The sequence below is a fragment of the Lithobates pipiens genome, unplaced genomic scaffold (assembly GCF_037356315.1).
Source record: "Lithobates pipiens isolate NorthernLeopardFrog02 unplaced genomic scaffold, aLitPip1_a1.2 Scaffold_28, whole genome shotgun sequence".
Taxonomy (NCBI): Eukaryota; Metazoa; Chordata; class Amphibia; order Anura; family Ranidae; genus Lithobates; species Lithobates pipiens.
In genome coordinates this window covers 77,272,482-77,289,930 of record NW_027507789.1, presented here as the reverse complement: position 1 = coordinate 77,289,930, position 17,449 = coordinate 77,272,482, and the positions used below count along the sequence as shown (strand labels likewise).

Below are 17,449 nucleotides of genomic sequence, written 5' to 3'. Positions count from 1 at the left end.
GCATGGAAAAAATGCACCCTCATCAGAACATCTCTGGGTATGGTTGCAGCTAGGTGCGACGGCTTGGGAATGCGGTGTATGCGATCAATTATGGTCAGGTAATATAGTTGAAATAATTTTCCTGGCGTATGCGTTAAGATCATGGGGCAGGACCGATTCGGGGATCCCCCTGATTTTGACGTTGTTACGTCGAGAGCGGTCTTCGAGGTCCGCCATTTTGGATTTCAACCATTTTTGTTCATCATGTGTGTGATCTTGGGCATCCACAAGGTCATTGACTGTGACAGTCAGGTCGCTCCATATGATGTTCAATACGGTGGATTTTTTGTCCCAAATGCAGCATACGAGATGAGAATTTAGTGAACATGGATGTTATCTCAGTGTGTATAGAGGATTGTAAGGAGATGAGCATCTCCTTCATGGTAGTGTCCAGAACAGGCTGATCGGATGTAGGGAAGGCCGCAATGGCTGAGGGCTGATGTAAGGGTAAGATGGATGCAGGGCTTACCTCAGAGTTAGGCCCCACAGAATCCAATCGCATCCGCGCCTTTGCTGGGCTATTACTGGCCGAGGAGGGAGAATCATGTGGAGATGGTTCAGGGGAGTGCTGCTAAGTAGGCATTGCAGGTTCGTCCGCATCAGGGAGGTCAGTGTAAGCAGATGAATCTCTGACAGGGCCGCGGGCGCCATCTTGGATGTCTGTGTCCGGCGGCTGAAGTAATCTGTTAGTTTCTTCGGCGGCCGGTAATCCTTGCGTTTGCGGTTCGCTTGGGGCATGGCTGGGCCCTGTGGTAGTCTCCCTATGCAATAAGGGGTTCATATTGGTGCTCTGAGCAGCGATGCTCCGGTATATGGTCCGGTTGGTGCGGGAGCTGAGGATTCAGACGTCCATCCTGCTCGGCGGTTAGCCACGCCCCCCCCCCCTTTTTTATTTTTTTTATTTTTTTATTGGTCTTATCTACAGTGGTAATCTAATTTTCTGAGATACTGAATTCCGGGTTTTCACTAGCTGTAAGCTGTAATCCTCAAAATAAATAAATTAAATAAAAACTTTGATATTCTTATTTTTTGAGATGCACCTGGTATGTATAAGTAGAATGTCTATGGGGTAAATTTTGTGAATGAATGTGTTTTGTAAAAGTATGTAAAATTTTCTGAATAAAGATTGCACAATTAAAAAATAAAATAAAAAAAAAACTCCTCTTCAGTGTCTGACCAATAGATGAGGGCGCTGTCGATGTACCTGTACTAGCTCAAAATACTGGACAGGCACACCCGCAATGCCCCCCTTCATCAAATTAATAGGTCTCTCAATCACCGAGATATATATTTGCACAAGCAGTGCCACACTTGATGCCCATGCCTGTGCCCTGGGCCTGGCGGTAACCCTTCCCATTGAATTGGAATTTATTGTTGGTCAGTAGGAATTACAACCATCTCATGACAAAAACATTATGGGCCCGTTTGTTGATAGGTCTACTGTCTAGGATCTTACCAAAGGCTTGTAATCCCTTGTCATGGAGTATAGAAGAATATAGGGCTGCTATATCCAATGTGACTAGTAGTGTATCTTTAGGTAGAGTCAGGCCATGCAAAACAAGTGTGATGTATCCTTCACATTTAAGGCGAATTGGTTCCAAATCCAATCCTCTCAGGAGTAGGATCTCTTAGGCCCCTTTCACACTGGGGCGGTATTCAGGCGTTACAGCGCTAAAAATAGCGCCTGTGTAGCGCCTGAAAAAAAACCGGCCCCTTTAACTCCAGTGTGAAAGCCGGAGGGCTTTCACACTGGAGCGATGCGCTGGCAGGACGGTGAAAAAAGTCCTGCTAGCCGCATCTTTGGAGCGGTGAAGGAGCGGTGTATTCACCGCTCCTAAACCACTCCTACCCATTGAAATCAATGGGACACCGCGGCAATACCGCCGGCAAAGCGCCGCTGCAGCGGCGCTTTGCGGGCGGGTTTAACCCTTTTTCGGCCGCTAGCGGTGGTTAAAACCACCCCGCTAGCGCCCGCAGACCGCCGCTAAAACGACGGTAAAGCGCCGCTAAAAATGGCGGCGCTTTACCGCCCACGCCGCTCCCGCCCCAGTGTGAAAGCAGCCTTACTGAAAGAATCGGCGAGTATATTGAAATACTCCTGGGTGTATTTCCCTATTGCCTATACATTTACTCAAGAGACTGTCGGATATCTCTAGCAACAATATCTTTTCAGTTGCCACTGTTCACCCTGATGTTTTATGGGCTATCACATGTTTGTTTTTACTCACATTTGAATCAGTATGTTCATGATTATACATGGGTTTCTTTTTCTCATTCACGTATGATAATATGTTTTTGTAATTTTATTTTAGTTGTCACTGTTTATTTCATGTCTTTTGGACTATCACATTTCTGTTTCTATTTATATTTGTAGCAGTACTTTTTATTTACTCACCACATGCCCATGGTATATGTTGGTTTGTTCTTCCTATCCACACATGAATTATTGTCCTGTTAGTTGGCCAATAATATCGCTAATTGTATGTCACTATATTTTGATAATACTGGCACACTGAGGAATTTTATTACAGTGGTGCAATTTATTTATTTTTTCTTCAATTCACTGTTGAATGAAGTTGTCTACATCTTTACGGTGAATCATCTTTAGAAGAGGCTTCATTCTGGGATGACAGCCATGCAGGCCAATTCGATGCAGTGTATGGTCTGCGCACTGACAGGCTGACCCCACCACCCCTTCAACCTCTGCAGCTATGCTGGCAGCACTCGTACGTCTATTTCCCAAAGACAACCTCTGGATATGATGCTAAGTACATGCCCTCAACTTTTTTGGTCGACCATGGCGAGGCCTGTTTCAGAGTGCTGTCTTGTTAAACCACTGTATGGTCTTGGCCACTGTTCTGCAGCTCAGTTTCGGGGTCTTGGCAATCTTCTTTATAGCCTAGGCCATCTTTATGTAGCGCAACAATTCTTATTATATATATATTTTATATAATTAGAATATATGAATGAGAGATAATATATAATATTGATAGAGAGATATAGACATCTTGGTATATAGCTGACTCAATAGAGATTTTTTAATATATATATATATATATATATATATATATATACATACACACACACACACACACCATGCTTTGAAAAAGTATTCATACCCCATATTTTCCGCATTTTGTCATGTTACAACCAAAAACGTAAATGTCAGTTTAGGTCGACGGCCATGTCTTGGTAGGTTTGCAGTTGTGCCATACGCTTTCCATTGTTGGATGATGGATTGAATAGTGCTCTGTGAGATGTTAAAAGCTTGGGATTCTTTTTATAATCTAACCCTGCTTTAAACTTCTCCACAATTGTATCCCTGACTTGTATGGTGTGTTCCTTGGCCTTCATGATGCTGTTTGTTCACTAAGGTTCTCTAACAAACCTCTGAGGACTTCACAGAACAGCTATATTTATACAGAGCTTAAATTGCACACAGGTGGACTCTATTTACTAATTAGGTGACTTCTCAAGGCAATTGGTTCCACTAGATTTTAGTTTGGGGTATCAGAGTAAAGGGGGCCGACATACAAATGCATGCCACACGTTTCATATATTTATTTGTAAAAAAAATGTGAAAACCATTTATCATTTTACTTTCACTTCACAATTATGTGCCACTTTGTGCAAGTGTATAACATAAAATCTCAATAAAATGCATTAAAATTTTTGGTTGTAACATGACAAAATGTGGAAAATTTCAAGGGGTATGAATACTTTTTCAAGTGTGTGTATGTATGTGTATGTATGTATGTATGTATATATATATATATATTTTTTTTTTTTTATAATTGTGCGCATAAGTTTCCATACCCTGGCAGAATTAATATTTTGGCCATTTTTCAGAGAATATGAATAACACAAAAATATTTGTCACTCATGGTTCGTGTTTGGCTGAAGCCATTTATTATTAATCAACTGTGTTTACTCTCTTTAAATCATAATGGCAACAGAAACTACCCAAATGACCCTGATCACCAGTTTGCATACCCCAGTACTTAATACTGTGTATTGCTCCCTTTAACATCAACAACCGCTTGAAGTATTTTGTGGCGTTATTGGATGAGGCTCTTTTATCTTCTAAGATGGTAAAGCTGCCCATTCCTCTTGGTAAAAAGCCTCCAGTTCCTCTAAATTCTTGGGCTGTCCTGCATCAACTGCGTGTTTTGAGATCTCCCCAGAGTGGCTCAATGATATTAAGTTCAGGGGACTGAGATGGCCACTCCAGAACCTTCATTTTATTAGATGGTAGGTGGGCCAAGCCTGCACCTACTTTAAAGCTGCCGCACGGTGTGTGCAGTGTGCACGATGACCTTGCGTGGTGGGCGTGCAGGTCATGGTGGCCATTTTTAAGCACATGGTGGCCTGTCTTAGCCTATGAAGCAGCCATTTTGTGTCTGCCGAACCAGTACACCACAGCCAAGGACCTTTAAGTTTTTTACTGTAGTATTACTAGACCTTGGGCTTTCTATCCCATATATAACAGATTCATGGTCCCATCTATGACCCCTCAAAGAATCACTGGGTCATTGCATCTCCATTTACCTGATGCACATACATGTTGTAATGTGATTATTTATTGATGCATTATGGTCACTATCCATATGAATGTGAGTTAGATGTGTGTTTTTAAGTGTTTTGTTTTTTGTGTATTATGGTTCTATTTTATGATGTTTGATGCTAATAAAACATTTTTCCCAATTGGCCCAAGTATTGTATAACCATTAACTATTTAGAGGTGGTTGAGCATAATCGGGTCTTTTTATTTCAGTTTTTCAGTTTTTGCAGCTCATCGGTGCAGCCTCATCAGTGCTTATCAGTGCAGCTTATCAAGCTCATAAACCGAATTCCACTAAAAGTATTGAATTAATTACCAGTGAAAAAATTGCAGTGAATAAAATATAGTCCAAATGTGATAGAGTTCTGTGATATACGCACCACCTGCCACCAATAGTTGAATGATCCAGTAACAATTCCCTCCATCATAGTCAAAATGGTCACTTACCAGATAGCATGGACCTTCTGTCACAGAAGGTCAATGATGCTTGTGGCTCTAAACCAAGCCAGGGCCTTTGACCATCCAGGCAACCTCCTAAAATGTATAAAATAATGCACTTAGGACATGAAGAACATATATAATTGCATTGAGAATAGTATAAGCCAGCCAGATGTTCGCAGCTACCTGTCCTTGCGGGGTCCCCTGACGTCGCTGTGTTTATCTTGGGTAGCTGCAGATTGCCTGCCGGCTTGTACTATTTTCAATGCAATTTATATGTTCTTTGTGTTATAAGTGCATTATTTCATGCATAGAATAGATTTTTTTTATATATATACTATGGCGAGTTTGTTTTGAGGGCTACCTGTTATACTGGTACCTGAATGGAGACTCGCACTTTAGGAGGTTTCTGGGGACGGTCAAAAGCCCTGGCTGGGTTTAGAGCCCAGTTCTGGGCACCAGTCCTCAAGAAGGATGTACTTGAAATGGAGCGAGTACAAAGAAGTGCAACAAAGCTAACAAAGGGTCTGGAGAATATTAGTTATGAGGAAAGGTTGTGAGCACTGAACTTATTCTCTCTGGAGAAGAGACGCTTGCAAGGGGATATGATTTCAATCTAAAAATACCATACTGGTGACCCAACAATGGGGATAAACCTTTTTTGTGGAAGGGAGTTTAACCAGACTCATGGCCACTCATTAAAATGAGAAGAAAAGAGGTTCAACCTTAAACGACATAGAGGGTTCTTTACTGTAAGAGCGTGAAGGATGTGGAATTCCCTTCCACAGGCGGTGGTCTCAGCGGGGAACATTTATAGTTTCAAGAACCACCGCAACATACAGGAATCTACAATGTAATACGGACCTATAATCGCACACAAAGGTTGGACTTGTGTCATTTTTTTCAACCTCACCTATTATGTAACTATGTAAGGGCCACAAGCATCATTGACCCTCCGTGACAGAAGGTCCATGCTATCTGGTAAGCGACCATTTTTCCTATGGTGGAGGTGATTGTCACTGGATCCTTCAACTAATGGTAGCGGATGGTGCAGATGTTATCACAGACCTCATTTACCACATTTGGACTAATTTTTTCACTGGTGTTTAATTCAATACTTTTAGCACAACTCTGTTTATGAACTTGCTATTGGAGACTGTGCTATATCTCAGTGAAATTTACGTGTGTTTTTTTTTTTTTGTGTTTTGATTTAAAGCAATAGCACAGTTATATATTTTTTGTTTTTAGTGCAGCTTATTGGTGCCCATCAGTGTAGCCCCATCAGTGCAGCATATCGGTGGCCATCAGTGCCGCCTCATCCATGCTCATAAGTGCAGCCGCATCAGTGGCCATCAATGCAGGTTACCACTGCACGGGGATTACAGGGAGGAATCGAGAGGTGAGCTGGCCAGATCACACAGGGGTGGGATCTCCAGCTGTAACGCAGCTTATTTGCTGGCCGCTGTCAAAGTCCTGCCTCCCAGACCGGGATTGGACCTGTGCACTGTATATCATAGGAGCCAGTCCAGGAGGTGGGACTTTGACAGTGAGCAGCTTTTCAGCTCCAAGCTGTGTTACAGCCGACGATATTCCTCTGTTTTATACGGTCAGCTCTCCCGCAGCTTTGAGAGGGGGAGTTGGTGCTGGCAGGGAGCAGAGGAGGACACCACCTCCAATGGGTGGTACAGACTGGGGGTCTGTGAGTCCTGGTCCGCCCACTACAGCAAACAGGGATGGAACTACATCCCTGCTTGCTTTAGATAGCGCTACAAATGAGACGTGCCAAGACCGGTGTCTGGGGGAATAGGAGGAATAGCAGCCACCGGTCTTACAAACGGGAAACCCTTGGAAATTAATGTGTTTTTTTTGTGTCTGAAAATAAACAGGCTATTGCAGAACTACTACTGAGCTAATGAGAAGATACATGGCATATTTGGTGAAGGGAGATCAGCAACAAGGACAAGTTTTTGCCAGGAGTTCTTTTAAAGTGGTTTTAAACGCATATGACCCTAAGATGGCTGGGCACCTAGTGATTACAAAAACATTTTCTTTGATTTCCCGTGGGCTTTGGTGGTACTCTCTCCAAAAGGACTCCTGTTCCTATGTAAAAGCTTGCAAAACCTGTGCTCGCTCCTTGTAGATCATTCTATAGCGATGAACACCAACCAAATGGATGCTGAAAGCGAGGCTTTGATTACTTCTCTGAATAAGGACAATAAAGCTTCTCTTCTGGGGTGCATGGAGAGGTGTAATATTAATCCTGTACAGGTTAATGGTCTAAGGAAATATGGTGACCCTCCTGCAGACTGGGTTGGAGAGGCTCTGTCACTTGGGGCACTTGCCTAAGCCAAAGCCGCTCCTGTGACGGGCAGATATTCCATGATGCCACCGTTAACCTGTCTCGCTTGCGAGTGATGTCATTTCTGGTGCGGCCTGCGCAGTGGCTTCTTTCGAGCATCCGCTCCTCTATCGGCATCATTGGATGCCAATGGAGGTGACATATAAGGATCCTTTAGCTTGCAGACATTGCAGCGGCCCAATATTGAAGAGGAGAGAGAAGTTGATCATAAAGTAATAGTTTTGATCTTTTTAAGGTTGGGCTTGATGTTGGTCTACCAATAAACAATGACCTCACGTATTGTATATACCGGTAGGTCAGTCATATTAGTTACTCCATCGTGTATGTACAATAAGGAGCAAGGGATCATTGCGGTGCCATAAATAACTCAAAACGTAATTTAAAAAAAAATTTAATGTATACATTTTATTACAATACCTTCAAATATATTTAAAAGAGCCACACATACAATATATTTGCTCGCATATAGCAAAAAAGTATGAATGACGATATTCTGTTGACCAAGAGAGTGATGGTAAATAGCAGGTCACTTCTTCCCTGCTAGTTTCGCCAAGGCTTTGGCTTCATTAGAGGAATAGAATATAGCAAAAATCGTAACATATATACTCTATCTCTATCATGCCTCCCCTATACCGTCTTTGTCATATCACTGCTCTCTTTGATCCCTTTACCATTCTGGCCTCTGCACAGAACTAGTCTTAGCAGTTTGTCCATTATTGTTTGAATTAGTTTTTATTTTTTATAAAATAAATTTTTCGTCTATATTCATCTTTTTTACTTATAACATAATGAATATAAATTACATTTTAAATGTCTTTTTTTTTTTTTTTTTTTGTATCTAACTGTATATTGTCACTTGTTTCCTGTAAATTTAATTCATTATCAATGACTATTTATGTATGTTTTTTGCATAAATTGCCAATTTATTAGCAAAGTATTTCATTGTGACTTTTTCATCATATGCTCGCTAAATGATTGGCTGCATCATCATGTATATGCCAGCCCGCCCCTCGTCTTTCATCGCCCTTGTTCTATATACCTTACATCTAGCCTTTTGCATCTCACGCTTGGCACCCTGGGGATTGTAGGCACATGGTTGCTAACTTTGATTGGTGCATTGGCCGCCTCTTGCCCTCTCCCGATTGGCCAAACCATACGCCAATCGGGTGGGGGGGTTTATAAGCAGACGATGTTTAAAATTTTAAATGCTGGTTGTAGGGGCGCTGTTACGCTGTATCTCTTTACCAAAGCTAATTTTTCCTTCCTAACTTTTTGCTACATTTGATTCCAAATAATTTTTGGTGTGCCTGAGCTTGGAGGAATGCGTCTGCCCAGCAGCCGGTTAAGGGTACAGGAGCTGAAGCAGTGGGCTCATCTCCCCAGCTGCAGTTCAAGGACTCGGGAGAAGAGGAAGCCGTCCTCACTACCCAGCCACAGATCCCAGAAAGCATGCATTTTTATTGACTTTTCATCAAAGGATGTAACATTTACTGAACTTTCAACTGAAATTCTGGAATTGTTGCAGAACATTGCCACCCTCTGCCCAGCACCTTTTAGTGGCTCCGGGGATCCAGGAAGAGATGGTGAACCTCTATCCACAGCCACCAGCTCCAGACACTGGGGATTTAATAGACTTTTCTGCTGAGGAGGAATAACCCAGCAAACCTCCAGCAGAATAGCTAACATCATTAATTTAGCAAGTCCATTTTCAAACTTGCAGCTCAATTGTTTGATATCTAGGCTGCTAACCAACCTGACCTTGGTGATCCCCTGACCATTGCCCAGCCTGATGGTCCTGTGCTGGATGCCCATCCTGATGGTCCAGTACCCGATGTCCAGAATGCCTCTAAGGGTCCGGGGGCCCCCCGAGTGGGGGGGGGGGTGTGTAAGTAGGTAGGTAATGTCAGGAGTGTGGGTGTGTGTGTGTAACGCTCCTGCTCCTTATTCCAGCATCTTGGTTTTGGCTGTGACGTTCTCCTTGTCCAACTCTCCACCTGCAATGTGATTTGATGTTGCCAGTCTCTGGGTGGAGACCAAACCTGATTTAAGCCTGCAGACTTATGCTTGTGATAGCGCTGGTTATATGTGCTCAAGCTGCCTATTTGCCTGACTCACTCTGCTGTTTGAATTCCCTTTTGTGGATGACCTTGCATTGGATATCGGGCTTGTGATAGACCCAACTGGGACAGGGGCCAATTTGGGTCTGTCGCAGGGGACTAGGGGCTAGCCTTTTACCCTTTGATTATGGCCCATGGAGGAAACAGGGAATTTTGTCTGTTTCTCCTGGTCAGAGCAGGGAAAAGAGCTCAGTTTGGCCTCTGCTCCCATGAAGAGAGAAGATAATTTTCTAAAGATGGACAACTACGTGATGAACGCTGAGAGCGGGGCATGGACTAATTCTCTGAATATAGACAATAAAGCATCCCTTCTGGAGTGGATGAAAAGGTATAGTAGTAATATTGTACGGGTTAATGGACAGAGGAAATATGGTGGCCTCCTGCAGACTGGGTTGCATTTGGGACAGAAGTATTTATCATTCTCCCTCAACAAATCTATGAAGTTAAATGAATTCCACCTTTTCAGACTGCTGGAACATTGTATCAGTTTTGTGTTTTATGATTACTTTTTTTTCTAGTGGACAGATTATATATGCTGTCTGTCTTTCGCTTTTGTAATGTACTTTTTGTACTCATTTGACGGAGCGATCACGTGGTAAACGTCCGTGATGAGAGGCCGTTTACCGTGATGCGCTGGGTCCTGTGGACCCGGCGGTCACGGATGCTCTCGAGTGCGCGCCCGAGAGCGGAATTCTGGGAGGACGTCATATGACGTCCTCCCAGAGTTAAAAAACCGCCCTGTAGCCATCATTCGGCTATGGGCCGGTTGTTAAGTGGTTAAGTACACAATGGGGTTTATTTATTAAAGCTGAAAAGTGCGAAATCTGTCTCACTTCTGCATATAAACCAGTGAGTTTCCAGGTTTTATTACTAAAGCTTAATTGAACAAGCTGGGGTTAGAAGCTCAGAAGCTTAGAAGTTTCTATGCAGAAGTGAGCCTGATTTTGCACTTCCCAGCTTTAGTAAATAAACCCCATTGCGTACTTAAAAGTGTGGTATGCCTGTATTTTCTGAACTCTGCCTAGTGTCTGACCACCTGCGTTAGGGGTATGTGTGACAAGGGTAATACAGTATATGCTCCTAATGGGGAGCGGTAGTCAGTAAGGGAGTTGAAGGCCCAAATGAAGCGCTGAGGCACTATCTGATGAAAGCATTTGTGTTATTGAACCTGGAAAGCCATCCAGGCCAGGACTTTTACTGGGTTTCGGAAGCTTAAAGGCCTGGGCGAATTATTCTGCCAATACTGACCCCCCCCCCCCCCCCATAAGTCGAGCCTCTTGACTGGATAAGGTGGGGAGGATACTTTTTTATTCAAGAAGGCTTTCAACCGCTCCCTCCGCACATCGGGGGGGCGGGGGTTTGTTCAGGACTGTAATTAAAAGTGTTTACCTGGTACAGACTTTCAAAATACTGTTGAAACTGTCTTTATATGCCACGCCCCTTTTCTCTTGGATCACATGACTCTGCGCTAACAGATTCTCATTAAAAAATAAATAAAAAATGCCTGATGCGCTAATATGTGTACAAATGTACTGTGAGACGATTTAGGGTCTGCTGCTATATACCCAATGGTGTTCCTAATAAGTATGTAAGTGCTAGAGATGGTACAGTGCTACCATCTGACCTAACTCCTACAATTAGACACAGAAAAATATTTTATGCTGCGCTCTGGTGTCTAGTTCCTCAATATGTGGTGTAAACAGCTTCTATAGTAATTTCTAGCGTCTTGTGGCCCTCCTCCGAATAATGGGTATACATACACAAAAAAAAGAAAAGGAGGGCGCGCCAACCTAGTGCATTACCACTAGTAAAGCTTTTTCAATAAAACACAGCAAAGTATATACTCACAAATGAGTATTGATAGAAGGCATAATCAATAAAGCGAACTCCACTATTCTGAACATCGACAAGCCAGGACCTGACGTTGAGTGGATCAAATGATACCTCAAGATGGCTGACGCGTTTCAGGGAAGAAGCCAGAGCCTAAACGGGCAATGGTTTCTCACATACGAACACCACTATATGTGTGTGTGTGTGTGTGTGTGTGTGTGTGCGTGTGTGTGTCCGCGCAACCCAGACCCCACCCAAACCACCCACAGGTCTCAGGTCTGAGGTGGTCTCAGGTTTTCATCTAAACTAAGATATTGTTCTGCCTTCCTTTTTTCCAAATCCCTGCTCTATGGAAGAGAAGTCACTACATTCTTTGCATTCTGTACTTTTTCAAATATGCTGCAATTGAAACCAGGGCAGAAGATGGAAAGTTGGAAAAAATGAATGAGGGTCCATTTTAAGGCTCAAGCCTATTTTTTTTTTTTTTTTTTTTGCACTTGGTGTTTACAAGTTAAAATCATTTTTTTTGCTAGAAAATTGCTTAGTACATATATTCCATATTTATCTGCGTATAACACGCACCCCAGGTTTAGGAGGGAATTTTAAAGAAAAAAACTTTCATTTTTAAATGCCCATCAATGCAGCCTTATCAGTGTCCATCTGCAGCCTTGTCCATCATTGCACCCTTGTCAGTAGGAGTGCAACGGATCGTCACCAATCCGTGATCCGAATGGGTCACCCCGTTCAGATCGGCACACACCGCGATCCATGGAGCGCTTAGGAAAGGCCACGGCTTTGGCCTAGTTCCAGAGCGGTGGCCATCTTGGTGCACCCATCGGCGTTTACAATGTGATCGCTCCGTCAAATGACGGAGTGATCACTTGCAAACAAACTGGCGTCATGATGACGCTGGTTCCTCTCTCCCCTCTGTGTACAGATCTGTACAGTGGAGGGGAGATCAGATGGAAGCAGTGCTGTGGGCTGCATCTGTAGTGCCCACAGCACTGCTCTGTGACAATTGCAGTCACAGCCATCCCTCCATACCCTGCCAATACCTTGCCAATACTCTGCAATACTCTGCCATGCCCTGCCAATACCCAGCCATACTCGGTGATACCCAGCTGTACCCAGCCATGCTCAGCCAATATTACAGTGGGGGAGATGACATGGATATTACAGTGGGGACTATATGGTGATGGAATTTTCACAGGTTTTTGCAAATTCAATTATTTGCTGATCCGAAAAATGATGCGAGCCGTGAGTTTTTTTGATCCGTTGCGCCCCTACTTGTCAGTGTCATATGCAGCTTTGCCATGCAGCCTTGTCCATCATTGCACCCTTGTCCGTGTCATATGCAGCTTTGTCAGTGTCATATGCAGCTTTGTCCATCGTTGCACCCTTGTCGGTGTCATTTGCAGCCTTGTCCATCATTTGCAGCCTTGTCAGTTTCCTTTTTAAGCTTTGCCTTTTAAAAATGGCACCGCCGAGATGCAGAGTCGGATGTCCTGTGTATCTCGGCGGCGCTCGGTAGCTCTCAGCTGTTCTGGGCTGCCGGCCGAAAGCTGCAGAGAACTCAAAATCTACTCGCATATATTTATAAAAAAAAACATTTTTTTTTTCAAGACACCCTGGAGAATAAAATGGTGGTTGTTGCAATATTTTGTCACACCGCATTTGCAGAGCGGTCTTGCAAACGCAATCAGGGCCGAAACAACTAATCGATAATGAAAATAGTTGTCAGCTATTTTCATAATCGTCCAGCAGATTAGTTGGCCTGCATACAGAATGCATTATTTGCTTACAGATTAGTAAATACAATGCAGCTCACATACAGCTCAGTACACCGTCCATACATGTCAGGAAGTGCATGAGAACTTGTGAATGTGTGTGGAGCAATGCCTCATGGGACATGTAGTCCTGGGCAGGAAGTGAGTGGTTCTAAAGGAAAAATATATATATTTTTTTACCTTTCTATAGGGGGCACTCTATACTATAATTTGCAGCTTGCTGTTGGGACACTCTGATGCCAGGAGGTGGACCCCAGAAAAGGAGAATCAGGGCTGCTCTGTGCAAACCACTGCATGCAGGTAAGTATAACATGTTTGTTTTTTTTTTTTTAAAAATCACTTTAAAGACTGTGTGCAGGGAAGATAAGCATCTGAACCCAATGAAGGTGGAGGCTGAAAGACTGGAGGTAACAGAAGGCATTACAATTACAGTAAACTTTTACCATTATTGTGCATTTATATTTAAAATGATCATATCCATGAAAAAAAGTCTCAGCTTTTAGTACTCCTTTTAATATAAAAGATTTATATCTCCCTTCCACCCTTCATGTCTGACCCCTAGTTAAAATGCCCATATATTCTACTTCTGGGTGTTTATATATATATATATATATATATATATATATATATATATATATATATATATATATATATATATATATAAAATTACTTTCACAGTGTAAATTAACCTCTTATAATAGCAATTATCTGCTCTTTTTGTGCTATAACAGGCTCATTTTCGTTTTTTTTAACCCCATTAGGACAGGTAATACCAAAATAAAAAGCATTTTGCTGCTACTAAACATCTTAGACCTGGTTCACACCTATGTGTTTTTTGGTGCTTTTTGCAGAAACGCACTAAAGTTCATTTTTCATGGTTTCCTATGGGACACGTGTCCATATTATCAGATTAATCAAAACCATAATCGGCCAACTAATCCATTATGAAAATTATCTTTAGTTGCAGCCCTAGAAAAAATATTGAATTTGAAATTGAATTCAGAAATCAGTAACTTTAGCCCAATTTTTTTTCTAGATTTTGAAAGATAATGTTACACTGAGTAAAATGATACTGAACATGTCATGCTTCAAAATTGTGCCCACTCGTGGAATGGCAACAAACTTTGACCCTTAAAAATCTCAATAGGCGACGTTTAACAATTTCTACATGTTACCAGTTTTGAGTTACAGAGGAGGTCTTTTGCTATAGTTATTGCTCTCGTTTTAATGATCATGGCAATACCTCACGTGTGGTTTGAACACCATTTATATATGCTGGTGCGACTTACATATACATTCGCTTCTGCGTGTGAGAGCGAAGGGACGGGGCGCTTTACATTTTAAATTTTTTTTTCCCCCGCAATTTTAAAGCATGACATGTTAGGTATTTATTTACTCTGCGTAACATCATCTTTCATAGTGTACAAAAAAATCGGGCTAACTTTTTAGTGTTGTTTTTTTATTTATTTTATTATTAATGAAACAGTTTTCTTTAAAAAAGGTTTGAAAAATTGCTGCGCAAATACCGTGTAACACAAAAAGTTGCAGTGACCATTACTTTATTCCCTAGGGTGTCTGCTAAAGCAACATATATAATGTTTGGGGGTTGTGAGTAATTTTCTAGAAAAAAATATGATTTTTACATGTAGAAAAGAAGTGTCAGAATTTACGTGTGTCGCAAGGGGTTATTTACCATAAGAAAGTAATATACAAATAATTATATATTGTTTTTAAGGTGATATATTTTCAAAAACTGTACTCAAGCAGGTGGCTTAATGGACAAATTACTGAAGTTTTGAAGTTATAACTTCCAACCAGTCATTTCACAGTAAATGGATAAATAATAAATTATTATCTTCTAACATACAGTCAGGTTCATAAATATTGGGACATCGACACAATTCTAATCTTTTTGGCTCTATACACCACCACAATGGATTTGAAATTAAACAAACAAGATGTGCTTTAACTACAGACTTTCAGCTTTAATTTGAGGATATTTACATCCAAATCAGGTGAACGGTAAAGGAATTACAGTTTGTATATGTGCCTCCCACTTTTTAAGGGACCAAAAGTAATGGGACAGATTAACAATCATCCATCAAACTTTCACTTTTTAATACTTGGTTGCAAATCCTTTGCAGTCAATTACAGCCTGAATTCAGGAACGCATAGACGCATGCTGGGTTCCCTCCCTGGTGATGCTCTGCCAGGTCTCTACAGCAACTATCTTCAGTTCCTGCTTGTTCTTGGGGCATTTCCCTTCAGTTTTGTCTTCAGCAAGTGAAATGTATGCTCAATCTGATTCAGGTCAGGTAAAAGACTTGGCCATTGCATAACATTCCACTTCTTTCCCTTAAAAACTCTGTGGTTGCCTTTGCAGTATGCTTCGGGTCATTGTCCATCTGCACTGTGAAGCACCATCCAATGAGTTCTGAAGCATTTTGCTGAATATGAGAAGATAATATTGCTCGAAACACTTCAGAATTCACCCTGCTGCTTTTGTCAGCAGTCACATCCTCAATAAATACAAGAGAACCTGTTCCATTGGCAACCATACATGCCCATTCCATGACATCACCATGCTTCACTGATGAGGTAGTATACTTTGGATCATGAGCAATTCCTTTCCTTCTCCATACTCTTCTCATCACTGGTACAAGTTGCTCTTGGTCTCATCTGTCCATAGGATGTTGTTCCAGAACTGTGAAGGCTTTTTTAGATGTTTTTTAGCAAACTCTAAGGCCGCGTACACACGCGCGGACTGTTTGCCCAACCTTGTTCGTCAAACAGTTTGGGCAAACAGTCCGCTCAAAATTTGCATGAGCGGACTTGCCCACACACGAGCGGACTGTTTGACGAACAAGGTTGGGCAAACAGTTCGCTCAACTTTTGAAATGAACGGACTCGCCCACGTAAGGCGGAGGCAAGTCCGCCCATTTCGAGCGCGTGTACAGGTAGGCGGGGCCCGCGAAGGAGACGTCGCGGGCTCCGCCGCCTGGAATGGGCTTAAAGGGGAACCCCAACGCCGAAAAAAATCGGCGTGGGGGTTCCCCCCAAGTCCACACCAGACCCTTGTCCGAGCACGCTACCCGGCCGGCCAGGAAAGGGGGGCGAGCGAGCGCGCCCCCCCTCCTGAGCCGTACCAGGCCGCGTGCCCTCAACATTGGGGGGTGCCTTGGGGAAGGGGGGGCCGCGCGGCCCCCCCACCCCAAAGCACCTTGTCCCCATGTTGATGAGGACAAGGGCCTCTTCCCGACAACCCTGGCCGTTGGTTGTCGGGGTCTGCGGGCGGGGGGCTTATCGGAATCCGGGAGCCCCCTTTAAGAAGGGGGCCCCCGGATACCGGCCCCCCACCCTATGTGAATGAGTATGGGGTACAATGTACCCCTACCCATTCACCTGTGAAATAAAGTACAAATAAAAACACAACACAGGGGAAAAAAATATTTTATTGCACAGCCGGGGGTCTTCCGTCTTCGGGGGTCTTCTCGCCGGACTCCTCCGCTATGTGTGTGTAGCTCTTTTGCTAGCGGAGGAGTCCGGCTTTCTTCCTCCCCGCCGCCGGCCTCTTCTCCCGACTTCGGGGGTCTTGTCCCCCTCTTCGGTTCTTCTGCCGGGCCACCGCGCCTGGTCCGGTGGCCCGGTCTTCTGTCGCCGTCTTCCGTTCTTCTGTCGCCGCCTTCGGTTCTTCTGCCGGGCCACCGCGCCTTCTTGGAGCTCTTTTACAGGCGGTGGCCGGTCTTCTGTCGCCGCCGACTTCCGTTCGTGTTCTTCTTGTTCTTGTTCTTCTCCAGGAGATGTTGACACGTCGCTCCCTCCGGCCGGAATGCCAGAGCCGCCCTGCGCTGTCACTTATATAGTGACAATGGGGCGGGGTCACATGGTATATGTCACATGGGTTGGTCACATGGGTTGATGTCACATGGGGACTATGACATCGTAAGGGGGCGGGGTCACCATGTGACCAACCCATGTGACATATACCATGTGACACCGCCCCATTGTCACTATATAAGTGACCGCACAGCGCGGCTCTGGCATTCCGGCCGGAGAGCTCGTCGAGTCAACATCTCCAGGAGAAGAAGAAGAAGAACAAGAACGGAAGGCGGCGGCGGCGGCGACGACGACAGCGGCGACAGAAGACCGGGCCACCGCCTGTAAAAGAGCTCCAAGAAGGCGCGGTGGCCCGGCAGAAGAACCGAAGGCGGCGACAGAAGAACGGAAGACGGCGACAGAAGCCCGGGCCACCGGACCAGGCGCGGTGGCCCGGCAGAAGAACCGAAGAGGGGGACAAGACCCCCGAAGTCGGGAGAAG

The 17,449-nt window shown here is 43.7% G+C and overlaps 1 protein-coding gene across 2 annotated transcripts in view; it reads left to right on the top strand.

Moving 5' to 3' along the window:
• The window catches only part of PCGF2 (polycomb group ring finger 2), a 276,564-nt gene that overhangs the window by 101,693 nt on the left and 157,422 nt on the right, over positions 1–17,449 (top strand). The window contains exon 2 of one of the 2 annotated variants that reach the window (XM_077459421.1): positions 13,322–13,431. The exons of the other annotated variant lie outside the window; for it this stretch is intronic. The gene's annotated coding sequence lies outside the window, so the exon portion shown is untranslated. The remainder of the gene's footprint in view (positions 1–13,321; positions 13,432–17,449) is intronic. 2 annotated transcript variants of the gene reach the window in all.